Genomic DNA, 16,674 nt, shown 5'->3' on the forward strand with positions numbered 1-16,674 from the left:
ACTTAAAGCCGCTCTGAGAGCATTATTTTGCGTGATTTGCTGTGTGTTGAGGTTTTTGGATGATGTACCTAAGAGAAGAACGTTGCAGTAATCCAACCTTGCACCAATGGTGGCTCTAGCAATGTTGAGACAGTTTTTGGCCGATAGGTGAGGTTTTACTGCATTACACGCCGCTGATGATGAAATGGAACTGACTTGCCTTTCCATTGACAGGGTGGAATCCAAGTATATTCCCAAGGTTTTTACTGCAGCAGAGACTGTGATTACAGTGTTCTCAATGCTGAAGTTGCTGTATTTGCGGTCTAGTTTGTTCAAGGTCTCTTTGGGGCCCATCAAAAGGATTTTGTTTTTTCCCCATTGAGACAGAGGTGGTTAGCCGCCATCCAAGCCTGGATGAGTGCATCTGTCTTCTGAAGATTTTTGAGGTCCTGCTCATAGTCACCAGATAGCGGGAGAATAATTTGTGTATCATCGGCATAATTGGTGAATGCAATGCCAAATTCTTCTAAGTCATTAAATAAGGGTAGGGTGAAGAGATTATAGAGGGTAGGGGATGTGCATGACCCTTGCGGAACTCCACAGCCAATAGGGGATGGAGTGGCTGATGCCTGGTCTGAAAAGACCCTCATGGCCCTCCAGGAAGGATGTTATCCAGGTGGTGGCCTCGTGGGAAAAGCGAGCGGCATATGTAAGGTGTTTGCATAAGATCTTGTGGTCAAACAAGTTGAAGGCGGCTGACAGATCGAGGAGAACAAGAAGTGCAGACTTGCCCGTGTCCATATTTTCTAGTAGCTGATTTTTAAGGTCAAGCAGTGCTGATTCTGTGCCATGCTGAGGACGAAAGCCAGATTGCATCTTCCCCAAGATGTTGTCCAATTCCAAATATGACTGGATCTGCAGATATGCAGCCTTGTCTAGAATTTTCAACAAAAACGGCACAGTGGTAGTTGGTCTGTAATTGTTGGGAGAGTCTGGGTCAAGTGTAGTTTTTTTAGCAGGGGCCGAACCCAGGCTTCCTTGAGGGAGGATAGGATGATGCCAGAGGCAAAAGAGGCATTAATAAAGGCTGTGACGAAAGGCACTAGTGATACTGCACATTCTTTGATTAAGCTAGCTGGGCAAATGTCACCCTTACAAAGCGAAGGTTTGATATGCTTCATAATCAGAATGACTTCTGGTATGGTTACTTCCTTGAAGGTAATTTTTCATTTTTTTTGTATCACGTGAGTCACCCGGAACAGGCCCAGTACCAGTGAGTGTTGAATGGGGGGATGCAACCTTAGGCAGGTTGTTAACGTGAAACTTAATTTTCTCCTGAAGTAAGTTAATTTTGTCTAACATAGCGTGTTGAATGTTATTACACCACGTCTCATCTTTCACGGTCTGTTGTGTAGAGGTGGGGGGGACAGCCAATTCATTAAAGATGGAAAACAACTCCTTGGACTGGGATTTTGCTTTGTCAATTGTGAGGTTGTATGTAGAAGCTTTGGCTGCGGAGATAGCCTTTTTGTATTGCTTAGCAACTGCTAGGTATGTGTCGTGTGGAGAAAGAGGGACATGATTGCCATTCAGTCAGTGTAAAGTAATTGTTGGGTGTACCAAGAGTTGGCATGTTCGATACGCTTGGCTCTTTTTTTCTCTAGTGGGGCAATGGCGTCTACTGCTTCTTTAAGAGTGGCGTTGTAGAGCTCAACCAGTTCTGTAGGGTTGTTAGAGAGTGGTTGTGCTAGAGCTGAGGCTTCTAGGAAGGGGAGAATTTTGTCTTCAGTGAGCAGTTTTTGGATCTGGCCATAGCGGCAAGCACAGGAGGGTTCAGTTTAGCTGTGATTCTGGAAGGTATATGGAAGTGAAGAAGATGGTGATCGGTCCAGGGGCGTGAGGTGTTGGAGCTGATGTCCGCAGCACAGTTGTGATCAGCTATCCAATTCAACATGCGACCTTTAATGTGGGTCGAGTTGTCCACGTTTTGAATAAAGCCCAGGTCTAGGAGAGCCTTGGCAAAGGCTTTGCCTTTCTTATCTTTAGGATATTTGAATCCAAGATTAAAATCTCCTAAGAGAATGGCTCTAGTATTGGTTTTTAGGTTATCACCTAGGAGGTGTAACAGATTAGCTTGGAAGTCAAGGAGGGGGCCTGGACGGCGGTAGACTACATGTACTGTTATAGTGTCGTTAGGTGAGAAGGATATTTTTACTGAGAGGGCGTCAAAGTTATCTGCAGTAGCAGATTTTATTTATCTAGAGTTGAGGGCTTCTTTGACAATGAGGGCAACCCCACCTCCTTTGTTGGAGTTCTATCCTGACTGAAGATAGTGTAGCCTGGTGGTAAGGATTGACAAATGGCGTGCCACAGGCTTCGTGTAGCCAAGTTTCTGTGATGGCTAAAACGTCAAGATCCAAGTCCGTGATAAGGTCATGAATCTTTGTGGCGTGGGCTTGCATAGACTGTGCATTGATGTGTGCACATTGGATTTGACTGTTAGTGTTACTTTTTTTTTGGTTGGGACACTGGACTCCTTGGTAGTTGGGTACAGAGTTCTTGGCCTATTGGTGGTGGCAGGTGAGTGCTAATAGTGGGGTTGCCTTCCGAAGTGCTTTTTGTGAGTGGATGAGATGTGGACAGAGCAGGTTTCTAGTTGTTGATTTCTCAAGTGGAGGGGTAAAGGGTGCGTGGGGGCCTGTGCTCCTAGTGGTAGCTTAGGTGAGAAGGCGGTTAGGATTGGTGAGGAGATAGGGGCTAAGGTGGTCCTTATGGTGGGTGGGGTCGATACGCCTATAAGAAGAGCAGGGAGGAAAGGTGTAGGTGAGATCAGCTGAGAGCAAGGTGCTATAGGGAACATGTTAGGGAGTGTCTAGTGCAGTACCCTGGTGCAGTAACGTTAAAATGAGTTATTGCTGAGGAGTCTAGGATTGTAGTTTTTGTGTGAGACCTGTAGTGGTTACTTGTGGCTGATACTATAAGGAGCTGAGGCAGTAGTAATCATAATTGCACACAAGCGTTAATGAGATCAGATGTGGTGGGTACCAAAAACAAGTATGGTAGGTGGGAAGTTTACACACTAACACTGTACCAGAACAAGTAAGGAGGATGGCGATTTAAAACACACTAGCAAGTACAGACAAGTGCAGTGGATAGGCAGTTTGAAACACTACCAGAGTTCACTTGTTAGTAGGTCATGCATGAAGCGTGATTACAGTTGTAGTGGTTACTTGTGGCTGATACACTTGTAGAGCTGTTTCCGGGAAACACCAAATGTTGGGAGATAGCTCACGTGGCTACTTGACTATACATATCGTGAGATCCTCAGCGAGTAACTTTGGCAGTAGGTTAGGGGATCATTAGATACCTGAAACATTGTAACTTACATGCATGAAATGTTCGTTGACATAAAGTCCAGATGCTGCAGCGAGGGTCGGTAGCGTGGGAGGTTGAGTCGATGCAGAAGTCAGCAACAGTGAAAGGCGGGTGATGGAACAGGGTTGGGAGGACCAGGCGGGCAGCCTAACAGGGCAATGGCCAATGGCCTGTGCCTTAGTGGAGTGAGTGCCTTTGTGGGGAGGCCGGCAGATGCCTTCCCGTGCAGCCTACCGCAGGAAATAGAGCAGATGGCCCAATGCACAGCAAGGCTGCTGTTGCTAGGCAATGGGGGAAACAAATATTACGGCCGCCATTTTCATACGGCTCTTCCTGCTCCTCGTGTCTCCGGCACAGCCGCGAGACTGTAGATGTTGAGAAAACCACTTTTTAGGGCAAAAGGAGGCTGGAATTGCTTGCAGGGCGGTGGGGATAAAGTGAGCAATGCGATCCAATAAAAAAGCACACTTTACCCGGATGCACGCTCCGATGCCGACGTGCGTTTGCAGGATTCTCTGGCAGCATGGAAGTTGCAGGCTGGGCTCTTGCCCACCTGATGGTCTCCGGGTCTGTACATATCATGTACGCATTCAACAAGTATGCTCAATGGTAGCTCTAACAAGGTTAAACACTGTTGGGTTACTCAAGTTACTGGCGCTGGGGATTCCACCACATTTAGGAAATAAGAACTTAGCAGGCAGGATTCCGCTAACAACACAGGAACTAAGTTAAGGGCAGAGAGGTAGAGAGGTGATGAGGGCCACCTCCACCAATTCCTGCCCTTTATTTTACTGTTCCTGCCGAGACACAGGCAAAACCTCAGGTAAGTTAGACATTTTCTTTTCTTGCTTCCCATTCTTGCAGGTGTGGGTACTCAAAATACGCCCCTTGTTGCGATCCACATTTTGCCTGGTGAGGCTGAAGGGGAAGGAATGGCAATTCCTACAGAGGACTCAGTCAGGCGCTCTGCTTAACAGGTGCATTTACGGGGACCTCCGCTATCTCTCCATTCCTCAGCAGATGGCCATGACCGGCGCTAGACCAAGGCTGAAGGTGGTGTGTGTTCCCGGGATATTTCAGCAGCTGATATTAAGCAGGTAAGGAGTGACTGCTGTACTGTCTTGATTGTCCTTGCTGTGTACTGTGAATCTGAATTTAGCGGGACTCAGATGGAGCCCAGGCACTAAATCGTCTGCTACAGGAGGGGCCTATATCACGTTCCCACTACAGCTCCAGGGCACAGGAGCAGAAGTCCTCTCTCCAGAACCCCCTCACATATTAGAAGCCTCAGGATGGCTGTTGATGCCTCTCACAGGGCTGTGCGTCCCTTTGCAGAGCATGCCTTAATTAATATTTGATGTTAGAACCCGAAGCGGAACAATCTCATGAAATAGCTTCAGGATTGCAGCTCTATTTAAAGGAACATGCGATTCAACAGTCGCAATTTGGGTGAATTGAAGTGCTGCCATAGGAGGGCATTGTATGTCAGTATCAAGCCCATGGTCGATGGTAGTAGACAAAACAACTTTATTTTTTTTATTGTTTCTTTTGAGTTTTTCAGCCAATCCTTTGGCAATGTCATTTGTCGATCTTCCAAGGGGGTGGCTGCAACAGACTGAGATGATTTTGTCTTACTATGTTTTTTGACGACTGTCTTTTTGGAAACTATAGAAGGACCCTTTTTACATTTAGTTGGTAATTTTTTTTCCTGGGGAGGGTTGTCAATTACAATAGGGTCAACCTGAGAGGGCCTGCTGGAATTAGTTGACAATAGAGGTTTGACGAAGGGGCACACCCGACAAGTGTTTGTTTTACCTATACTATGTTCCCCCTGTTGCACTGGTATACCTGTGCTTGAGGCACATTTCGCTACAGGCAGATTGTTTGATTTTGGCACCGGCTGTGATATACAGTGAGAGCTACATCTTCTTCTTAGACTTGCATGGATAAGCAAGGACTGAACATCAATTTTGGATTCCGGTATATTACATTTAGTGAGTAGGCTGGTAAGAAGATTTTCTAAAGCATCACATTTTTCCTCAGAGGACATACTTTCATCAGATTCGCCATCGGTCTTCACCTCGATTAGCAGACTTGCCCGTTGATTGAAACTTAAATAGTGACTGGATATTCAGCACTGGATCGACGTCAAGATTATACTTTGTTTTGAACAAAGGTGGAGGCGGAGGAGAAAATACATCCTCGTTAATAACAAGCAAGACAATGGGTTTGGATGGAGGGTGAAAGTAAAGTGGAGTGGCAGTGGGCTCACCAATAGACATTTCAAGGTCTTGACCTAAGTATTCTTTTCCATTTCCTCAAGTTTGGAGTTAGATAAATCAATTGTATATGTTATAACAGGAGCGGCCTCGCCCTGTAAATCATATCTAGACAATATTTTAGGTTTAACATCTACATTATGCATTTCCATAACTATACACTCATCATTGTGAACATTAATGGAAGGCATTACGTTCAAGTAAATAGCTTGTTTTGGTAAATTGGAACCACCCAAAATATCATTCAGCAGCTTAGAACTCACACAACCCAACTTACTAGAAAGTTCAGATACCAATACATAGGTAGATTCACAATGTGCCTCATTCGACACAGTCATTGACAAAATTGGCGTTTTAACATGAATCTGTGACAAGACATTTTTATCAAAATAGTCTGTTAGACAATTTTCCTGGACTGGTATGCGTGAAATAACTTTGGGAATACAGATTCGTCTGTTTCTCAAAGATTTATGCATTTCTAATTCACGCAAATGTTCAGTCATCTTGGCTAGACAAATTTCCCGTCTGGCTTTAACACGCCAACAAAAGCCAGATAGCTAATCTATCGTTGATAGGGAAAATTTTATTTGGTTCTATTCAAACAGCTACATCCATGTATATCATTTACAGATTGCTGATACTTATACCTTAAATGTCATTAAGAAACTCGTAATAGCACACGTCTGTTACACCCTTTTGTACTATTATACTGACTTATTTAGGTTTTCACAGCATCACAGCATCGTGCGCTAAGCATCAGGCACGTACGCACGTACTCACGGTTTCTTGTGCTTCAAGGAACGAACCAGAGACACGGAGGTAGTGGCTGCAGAAATACAGGCGTTATCTAATTGTATTAATTCTGGCGGACAATTTGTCAAATGATCATCTTCTAAAATAGCGGCTGAATTGACACAAAATACAGCTCGCATAGGAGGTTTATATGCAGATATTATGGAAAAGGATCTGTACGGCCAAAGCCAAGGCGGAGGTGAAAGCGAAAGCCGAAGTGCACTCCACTTTTGACGGCAGCAGCAGCGGCTACGATACAATACACTAACAATAGGCTAGCGATTAGAACTTTTAAAACTGTTGCAGACTATTTAGGGTATTGGCTAATAATATAGGGCAATATAAGAAAAGGACACTGCAACACAGCCAAAGGAGAACGAAGAACTATCTCACGAGGAGCTGTCACCGCTGTTCCGCTGCGAGCAGCTACTTCTGGAGCATGCGCGCTGGAGCGCGCACAGAGTCTCCTTGTTATAGCGTTACAAAGGGGCGGAGCCCAATTTTCCTAAAAAACACAAATAAAATGTAGTTTAAATACTACAATTCTCAAAAGAACACATATACATGCGTAAAACTGTTGTAAAAGGTTTTAAAAGTCCATAAGTGTCCATATAACCTTAATGGTTTTGATGAAAAGCACGATCCAAAGGAGTTGAAGAAAATAGGTGCCCAGAGTCCTCCAACGAACAGCTACTTCGGAGCTACTTCTGGAGCGCGCGCGCTGGAGCGCGCGGAGTCTCCTTGTTATAGCGTCACAAAGGGGCAGAGCCCAACTTTCCTTAATGGTTTTGATGAAAAGCACGATCCAAAGGAGTTGAAGAAAATAGGTGCCCAGAGTCCTCCAGCAAACAGCTACTTCGGATAATTAATATTTCAGCAGCAGAGCTTATGGCCATGGTTAAAGAGACCGTCAATATGGCCACTGACGCAAGATTTCCTGTAGTTCACCTCCAGCTGCCCCATTGCTCCTGCCTTTAGTTGCGCCACAGGATCACTCTCACCTTTATACTCAGTCTGACCAAACAAGCTTGCCAGACGATGGAATGATGGCAGGTAAATTCTTGAGGAGTGAGACTGTGGATAAGGTAGCCATCTACCTTCTACATAACCTGAACCAGCGGAATCTTCAGGCAACTCAAGTCCCGGAGACATTATGTACCGGTCACAAGGGTTTGGTCCAAGCTTCATAACCTACAGGGGTTTAGGAAAGAGTTAATTGAAGTATTCAATCCTATGTCAAGACCGGAGGCAAGTATTATGCTTCTCTTTCTTTACTAAGCTCAAGCAGACCAGAGTTAAACAAAAAAAGAAGTTTGTAAACCTTAAAGAACTTTGCTGAAATCTTGAACCAATGACAAAGAAAAACCACATAACCCCAGAAGTCCCAGGGATCACTGTAGTCCTAGCCCCGAACACGTGGTCCAGGTTCCAATCAGCTTCACGCCTTTCTTCATACGACATCTGTACTTCTCTCACAAGTCCCCCTTCTTAGCTGCTCAAGCAGCAGATAAATACCCCAATCTATTGCTCTGGAAAAAGGGTAGCGAGTGATTTCAGGGTTCGTAGGAAAGGGACGCACAGTGTTCGCATGAGGAAGTGTATGAACAAAGTATTTATTATCCCCCAGATGCATTGTGCTTATAACAGAACATACACTTTAGGGCGCCTCCTCAGGCGTTGATGGTGCTGCAAAGGTCTCTGCCTGCAAGACCAGGTAAGTAGTCTGGCATAATACACCTTGCGACATTTGTTGCTACGGAGACTGGAGCGCGAAGGGGTGGTAGCAGCACTTTGGTCCCAGTGCCAGACATGCGCTGCTGCGTATGGCGGAAGCACTGAGCTCTGTAGTGGAACCACGCAAGTCTCTGGCAGCGGCAGCAGGTAAGTCAAAGGCTCAACATGCCTCACTTTGTTTATTTCTACGGTGAGGAGAGAACACTACCACCCTCTTCTAAGGGTTAAAGCAGCGCCGTCTGTGTGCCAAGCACATGTCACCAGATGCGGCAGGAGCACAGAGCTCTCTAATGTCTCAGTGCCAGCTGTAAGGGTTTCGAAGAAGGTAGCTGACACAAAGGTGGCATTGTTTTGGTGATAGACCTATTTTCAGTATCATAAACCTTTCAATCCCTATCTCTGAGGGGTTTTCCTGCCTCAAAACTAAAACTAAAGGGAATGACAGACTGTCCGTCAAATCAAAGTTTCACCATCCTGTGTCAAAATCTTACTCTAAACCTCACACTAGAACTAAAGGAATACATTAACAGAAAGTTCCTTCATCAGGAGAATGCCTCCCTTCTCCTGTTGTCTGGATAGTGTCCAAAAGATTGCTCTCCTGCAAATAAGAAAGCCAGGGGGAATGCCTCCCTTCCCCTGGCATCGCAAGCACAATTCCCAGTTCGGGACCAGGAGAATACCTCCCTTCCCCTGGTATTGTTTGGCACAGTTGAGGCCAGGGGAATGGCTCCCTTCTGCTGGTGTCTCCAGCACAGCTCCCATTTCGGGGCCAGAAGAATGCCTCCCTGCTCCTGGTATTGTTCGGCACAGTTCACAACAAGGCCAGGGGGAAGGACTCCCCACTCCTGGCATCTTTAACACAATTCCAGGTTCAGTACCAGGAGAATGACTCCCTTCTCCTGATATTGTTTGGCACAGTTCGTTCTCACTGCTTTCGGCTTGCTTTTCACTTTGCCAGTCTGGTTTGTGGTTAGCAAAGTCCCAAATCTTGTTGGGGTCGCAGACCCTTCTCTGGTGGTCAGTGCTCTTTCCCACTGTGACAAGGGGGATTTCTGCTTGCACTCTCGGTATCTGCTTTCGGGTCCCAGACCCTTCTCTGGAGATCAGTGGTTTTCTCTTTCCCACTGTGAAGAGGAAGATTTCCTCTTGCACTCTTCGTATCTATTTTCGGGTCCCAGACCCTTCTCTGGTTATAATAAGTAGTGGGCTTCCCACTACAGAGGTTAGAGAGTGCTTCATGAACCAGCCTCCCTTCTACCATTGCATCCCCTCTGTGTCTCCCGTACCTCCCATTACCTTGTGTGGGATAGTGGTACATCACTGGAACTTCCTGGGACCGCAGGTCTTTTCTCTGCATTTTCTGGTTCACTGCCGTGACTCAGCCAGCTGTGCGCTACTTCTTTTGTGTGTTCTGCGGCTGCGCTCTCTTGCTTGGTCTGCTGTCCGGGTTCGCTCCTGCTGCATTTGGAGAGTGCTGGGTTTGTGTCTAGAGGCAACCACCAAGAAACATGCAGCTGGCATGTTATTGCACGTTAGGTAGAATTTCCATCTTGAGTGTAATGCACCCCACTTAGTGCGCCCCCCGGCACATTTTGCTGGACTATTGGATTTTTATCTGACTCTCCTGAGTGAGTGGGAACCCTTTTCCACACTCACTTATTCTTTGTCTTTGACTCCGGGAACCCTTTTTGGTGATCTTTGATGGAGTCGGCTTTCCTCTATCTTTTTATGGGATCTGTATTTTACTACTGCAGCACACAGCACCTTGAGTGCAGTGTTGTTGGAAGCCCCTTGAGCTTCCCTTTTTGGTTTTCTTTTATTTTCCTGTGATAACATACTGTTAGCAGGATAGGGGGATGCTTTTTATCCTGCTTTCCTTTTGTGAGATAAACCCACCCACCTTATCTGGAGGGCTGAGGGGATACAATGTATCCCTGTTCACATTTCTTGTAACTTTCTAGTTACAGTGACAGTCTGCCTGAGTGGCTGGTGGCAGTGGATGATTTTCTACCGATTTTGTGAAACTTACATTGCAAGCTGTATTCTCAGATGCAGTAAGGGACACATGGGGCACCCATGTTGCAGAATGCTCACTGTCTTCTTTTTTCTCCAACTCATGACTTGTCCTTTCTTGAGCCTTCTTCTGCCGACCTGGATGGGAGAAGTCCTGCTCACTCCTTTGTCTTTGCCAGGCTCCAACTGTGAAGCGTGCCTGAAGGGGCCAGTGTGTTTGGGAGGACAGGAAACTGGGAGGTCACCGAAACGCCTCAGGTCTTTGTCCTCCAGTGTGTCTGCTTGGATCCAGTTCTGACTGTGTGCCTGGCTGGGTTCCTGCATAAAAGGTAAGGGTCTTTATGCTGAAGCAAAGAAGAACAAAGAGAACAAGAAGACGGAAGAAGAAAAGTAAGATGAAGGAAGAAGAAAAGTAAGATGAAGGAAGAAGAAGATGAAGATAATGAAGAAGATTAAGATGATGAAGACGAGGCCCACAGAGACTCCATTCAGATCGTAGAAGTCCTCTCAGCTGAGTCGTGTGCAGAGATAAGGCAGAAAGTTTGCCGGTAGACAACCGTTGCTGCTACGAAGCCTGTGTCGAGCCTCCACAACCTGGTGCCGCAAAGATGGTGTGCTGGGCATCCCTGTGAACAAGTCTGACCATCTGCTCCCGTCAAAAGTTACTCCTCCAGCCGCCAAGACCAGAGACTCGAGCCAGAGCTGCCGTCATGTTACCTTGGTACCCGCCTGTGACATCGTTGTTCATCATAGAAGATACTGTCTCACTCCTGGGTACTTACCTGTGCAGTCGTTGTGTTGCTGTTCGCCCCGCCTGAGCTTTTTGAGTCACGTTGGGATGGATGACGCAATAGTGTTCTCCTGTGTCTAAGGATCTCTGTCCTAGAGGCCGAAATCCTTCAGGTGGCCAAGCTAGCCCCCCTGAACCTTTTGAATCCAATTCCATTGCTTACTTGTTATGAAAAAGCTTCTTCTGATATTTGACAACTTTGACAGTGTCTGACATCCTTTGTTCTGCTGCCCACAGGTTACTGGTCTCCCAGTGCCCCCTCCTGACTTTTTGAGACACTTATTCTCCAGATAGGGTTGGACTCGTAAAGGAAAGGCTTTCCTAAAGTTGTTTACCTAGCAGCATTGCAATTTAAGTAAATGGTGGTTGATGAATGATTTGCTAACTTAAAGCTACTTACCTGTTTATCACCTAAAGATCTACTATTGAACTAGGTATTGCAACAGCAAATATCTACGCTATATACCCATCTTTGTGAACTGTTTATTTTACTTACCTGAATTGCATTGATTTTAACATTATCCTATTATATATAATAAATAACCATATTTGTATATATCTATAGTTTGTAAGTGTTTCCTTGACCCTAAGTGTGCTCAAAGGTCTTTGTACTCAACTATAGCCCTTCTCCCTCCTATAATAAGCCTTGCTGCTCGACCATGGCTACCAAACCTTTTGCGTAGTTCAGCCCAAACCTAAGAGTTGGAGCCCTGTACTCATAAGAGTGAGTCTTCTACAGTCCTACCACAGGTGGATTTTAGTAAAACTCCCTAACAATACCATCCAGCTTAGGCTGGATGATATGGATGCCCACATGAGATGTATTCCCATGCCGGGGTCTGGTAAAGTCAAGAGGAAATGAGAGGCTATAGGTGGTGGTGAACATGCCCGCAGCAAGAGGTGTAAGTGCTCTATGACCACCCCTCAGGCCAGAGCTAGCTGCAAAAAGAGCCAGTGCTATGCGTTCGACAGGCTCATGTAAGCCTTTTTGGCTAAGAAGGGAGCAACTCCCAAAATCAGACCCTCCTGCCCAAAAGTAGGAAAGGGGTCTTCCTTAGCAAGCAAAGGGGCATACTAGGGGTCTCAAGAACAACCAAACCTGGAGACAAAATCACTGGAACAGCGGCAAGGAGATGAGCCTCAGGAGGGCACATCATAGCAGGCGACTGACTTAGTGTCCGAAATTCTGTTTGACCCTGGTGATATGGTGCACCCTACATCCTCTAAATGGTCCCCATCCCCAGGGGTAACAGAATACTTCGGAACATAGCTCTGTAAGGATCTAGAAAAAGAAGTCAGAAGGCTCTTCAGAGTCGAGGGTCGCAGACCGGACATTGACGGAAAGGTAGCAGCGACACCAGAGCTGGATTCCAAATTCTAACATTCTTCTGTAAGGGTTGAAAGGATCAAAGAAAGAGTTCCTCCTCCATCAGCATTTCAATGCTCTGGGACATCTTACTGTCCAGAGACTGGTTAGTTCGCCTGGACTGCAAGAATGCCTATGTGGAGGTGCTGGACTTTCCTCCCCAGAGACACTGCCTACAATTTCTATGGGCAGGACAGTTTCGGGAATTCATAAACCTCCCTTACAAAGGTGATGAAACTCGAAGTAGCAGCACTCAGGGCCCAAGGGCTCAATCTAATCATCGATCTAGTCTACATGATTATCATGTCACAGAATGACGGCCAGGTAAAGAAGCAGTTTCGTACATTGACCATACTGCTGCACACCTTGGGCTTCATCATGAACTAGGTAAAGTCGGAACTCACATCTTTGTGCAGTATGGAATTTGTAAGATTCTTGGTAGAGATATCGGAAGCTATTCTCAAGCTCTCAATGGAAAAGTTCTGTACGACAAATAGGGAAATTCGAGCACTTCCCAGGAAAGCCTGTGTCTATCAGGGAATTACCTAAAGTGATAGAGCTCCAATCATCATACACTCAGGCCATACCTCCTAGTCCCTTAAATTACAGAGAGTTACAGAGACTCAAGAACTCACATTTACGACCGATCTCTCGTACACTCAAGAGTGACCCTCTCCAAGGAGCCAAGAGTAGAGTTATGCTGGTGGTTCAATCACATGGAGGCATGGAAGGCCAGAGCAATATTCCGATCCTCTCCGGACTGGACCATAGAGCTGACGCGAGCAGGAAGACAGGGGGGCATGGTGCAGGGATGCGTCAACAGGGGGAAATGGTCCTCACTCGAACCTCAACTACACAAACTATCTGTATGTAATAGCAGGCACCTTTGCAGTCTGCTCATTCACCAGGAACTTGGACTATTGCATTTTGCTCAAGACGGACCTGGGCCCAAGGAGTAAATTATGCATTTCCTCTGTTCATTTCCATAACATGTGCCCTGGAAAAGATTCAACAGGAGCAGGCAGAAGTGATCCGGATAGGCCCTATATGTTAAATGCAAGCCTTGTTTCCAGTTCTGGAACTTTCCTCAGATTTTCCAACCCGACTCCCCAGATCCTCTTCCCCTTATGAATCCGAAGGGGGACTCACACCCAGTAATTCTGAAATGAATGCCATTTTTGGCTGCTTGAAGGATTTCAGGTCACGTTGGAGCATCCCAAACCTTTCAAGGAGGGCTGTTGGCCGTATCGGAAACAGTTGGGATCCCTCTATATACAAGCGCTAGGCAAATTAAGGGGCAGTGTGGTGACACTGGTGTTTGGAGCGAGAGGTGCATACAGTTTCAGCCCCTCTAGCCTCAGTACTGAATTTCATAGCAGAGCTTGCAGAGCAGAGAAAGGCATTTGGGACTATGAACGCACGTTCCAGTGAGCGGTTTCTGCAGGGCATGAGGTGGTAGACGGCCATTCCATGGGGGAACATGAAGACGCATTCATGTCGTGGCTCTAAAATTCTAGTCTTTCAAGGATGACGCGGTCAGGCAAGTTGACGACGCTGTTGTGCCTGGTTTCATGTCAGAGAGTTTCAGACGTTTGCCCTCTGGACTTGCCTGCAAAGTGTATTCCCCAGACGGAGTGGTATTTCATATCACTAGGCCTCCTAAATGCAATTCCAGGCTTATTACATATCTGTGTATCACTGACAGACGCAGGAGACCCTACACTCTGGGCTAGTGTATAAATATAGTAATTTAGCTCAGAAAAAAAGTCCAGAGGAATTTGATTTGTAAATAAAGTATCAAAAGGAATTTTATTGAACCCGATACATCATTTGAACAGACAAATTAATTGTGATTTAATCAGTACTAAACATATTATTTACATTGCAAGGGAATTAACTATTAACCCATAAGTGCCAAGGGCGAGGTGTGGAAGAATATCAGTAAGGCGGCAGGAAGAGGATCTATTGAATTTGGGTTTCTTTGGTTATTCTCCAGATTGAGAGCTGTGAGATCTGAGCCGCTACAAAAGAGGTCTCTGGACGGCTAAAGTTAATGGGGGACCTGGAACACATGTTAGGGGCTAGGACTAATTTGACAACAGAAGCCACTCAGACAGGACAGGGTGCAATGCTAGGGTCATTGCCAATTCAGACGAACTGGTCAAGGTGGGTGGGGGTTTAGAGATCCTCAAATAGATGGGAACTGTTGGCCATCTTTGCTCTAGACTCCCCCTCAGGGTGTCGGCTATCCAGATCTGCATGGACAATCAGGTCGCTACAGTAAATAAACTACCAGGGTGGCACCAGGTCCCATGCTCTCCAGAAGGTGACCATCAAAATTATTAACTGAGTGGGGGTCAGTTTCCTGTCACTCTGTTAAGATGGATTTCTGAATTCTGACCTGGAGGGGCAGAGGTTCAGAAGGCCAGCCTAGTTTCTTGGAACAGGGTAACATCTGGACAAGCCAGACCAATCAGGGTAGCAATAGCGGCAGTCAAGACTAAGTCTCAAGAGGTGTGAGGGTGACGGAAAGACCTCAATGAGCACACAAAGCAAGGACACTTACAAATTACTCCAGACAGGTGTTATATTTAAAATATAGACACATTTATTACAAGGCCTTTGTAATATCGACCATAGCAAAGAATCACAATAATACTAAAGTAAACCAACACATCACCGTCAATACAATATATATACAAGACCGAGGGGTCTAAGGAGTTAGCAGCACGTAATATGTAGACCACCTAGATGGGGAGGAAAACAGGCAGTGCAAGTAATCATTAGACCCAGTTCGACATCAGAAATACACCCAACTAGAAGGAAGTCCGAGCCCTACAAAGAGAGGAGCCTTATGCTCAAAAGTACCTGCACGCGCTGGTGCCAATGAATAAGGTAGGGTCGCTTCAAAGGGTCTCAGGCAGTTCAGGAAGGTGAATGAAGCGATGAAGAACAAGTCCCCACTACTCAAGCAAGGCCTCCACTTGTGGGCAGAGGCAGGGTGAGAGTACGGGATAGAGTCGGTATTTCGCAACAGCTGTAGAAAAGAAACAGGCTCCTGCATGAGGGGCCACCGGTTGGGGTATGGATTACTCACCAGTCCCTGACGCAGGCAGACCCAGACTTCTCCAGTTCAGTTCACGTTGCTGGCAGGTTCAGCTGCAATGATCAGGACGTCTCGACACCGTGTAGATTCTGTGTAGCAGGATGCAGGGTCAAGGGTGTCCCAAATGCAGCGGACGTGCACAGGTTGTTGCCACAGCAGGGCAACACGGAAACCGCGTTTACTCGGGTCCGGGCGCACTCGTCTCACTTCAGACCTGGGAATGCCAAGTGTACGGAATTCGGTGTGAGGGTGCAGTGGACACCGAGCAAACAGTATACCAAGTTTCGAGGGCTTCCCCGAAACGGCGGCGGTGACAGAGCAAAACGTCCTGCGTAAGCTGGTCAGCCCACTGGTTGGCCCAGGGACACTTCCGAAGAGGTTTACTTGCAGGGTTTAATGAAGGTGCCGGGAATAGTTCATCCCACTATTCCAATGGGTCGAAGCGCCTTCGGAGACCTTCTAGGACGATCAGATGCAGAGGGGTCTCGCAGGAAAACAGCGGTTCAGGGTGCCAAACCTTCAGCGGGTCACAAGCGGTTCCTCGACTCAGCTTCTTGTTGCAGGATACTTGGCTCCTTATCCCTTGTTCGGTGTGAACTCAGGAGATCGACATGGTAGTGGTGTTTTCAGCCTCCTCTTATCCAAAGTTCCCTTCGCGCCAAAACGGAGAGGACCCAATGGGAGATCTGCTCACAAACACTCACACCATACGTGGACCTATCACAGACCACGGTGGTCCCAGGCATTCTAGACACTCTAGACTCTCTGGCACCCAGGTTGTGTATTGGGAACAGCCATCCCAGGCAACATCCTGGAGGCACATACAAGGCATGTAGAAGCCTGCGAAAGCGTTTTGAGTTTTGCGGGAAAGGGCATGACCAAATAAGGACTGACCTGGGTCGGCTCGACCTGGGGAAGGTGAAGAGGCAAGACGGTCAGAGGACAGAACAAAGACCCTTGTGGCATGGCCATTTTGGAGCCAGGCCACTCATTTGTGCCAAACGCGGTAAGCGCGGATAACATGGCGAAAAAGGGTTCAAAACACAAGAGAAACAATAGCTGCCACCAGTCCTGTCCGTCACACACTTGCACAGTTCATAATAAGTCCAGCGAGAGTTACTAGGGCCTTTGGAATGACTAGAGACCCAAGAGCGCGGTTAAGTAAGTTACAGTGCACTCTTGTTTCATGTTGCACAAAAGCTGCAACCTGAGGAACGGACTAAGGGAAACAAAGTCTCCC

The 16,674-nt window shown here is 46.6% G+C and overlaps 1 protein-coding gene across 4 annotated transcripts in view; it reads right to left on the reverse strand.

The window, feature by feature from the left end:
- The window catches only part of SANBR (SANT and BTB domain regulator of CSR), a 1,021,507-nt gene that overhangs the window by 552,304 nt on the left and 452,529 nt on the right, over window positions 1-16,674 (reverse strand). The gene's annotated exons all lie outside the window — the stretch shown is intronic.

This window comes from Ambystoma mexicanum, chromosome 4q (genome assembly GCF_040938575.1).
Source record: "Ambystoma mexicanum isolate Mex_15411 chromosome 4q, UKY_AmexF1_1, whole genome shotgun sequence".
Lineage (NCBI taxonomy): Eukaryota > Metazoa > Chordata > Amphibia > Caudata > Ambystomatidae > Ambystoma > Ambystoma mexicanum.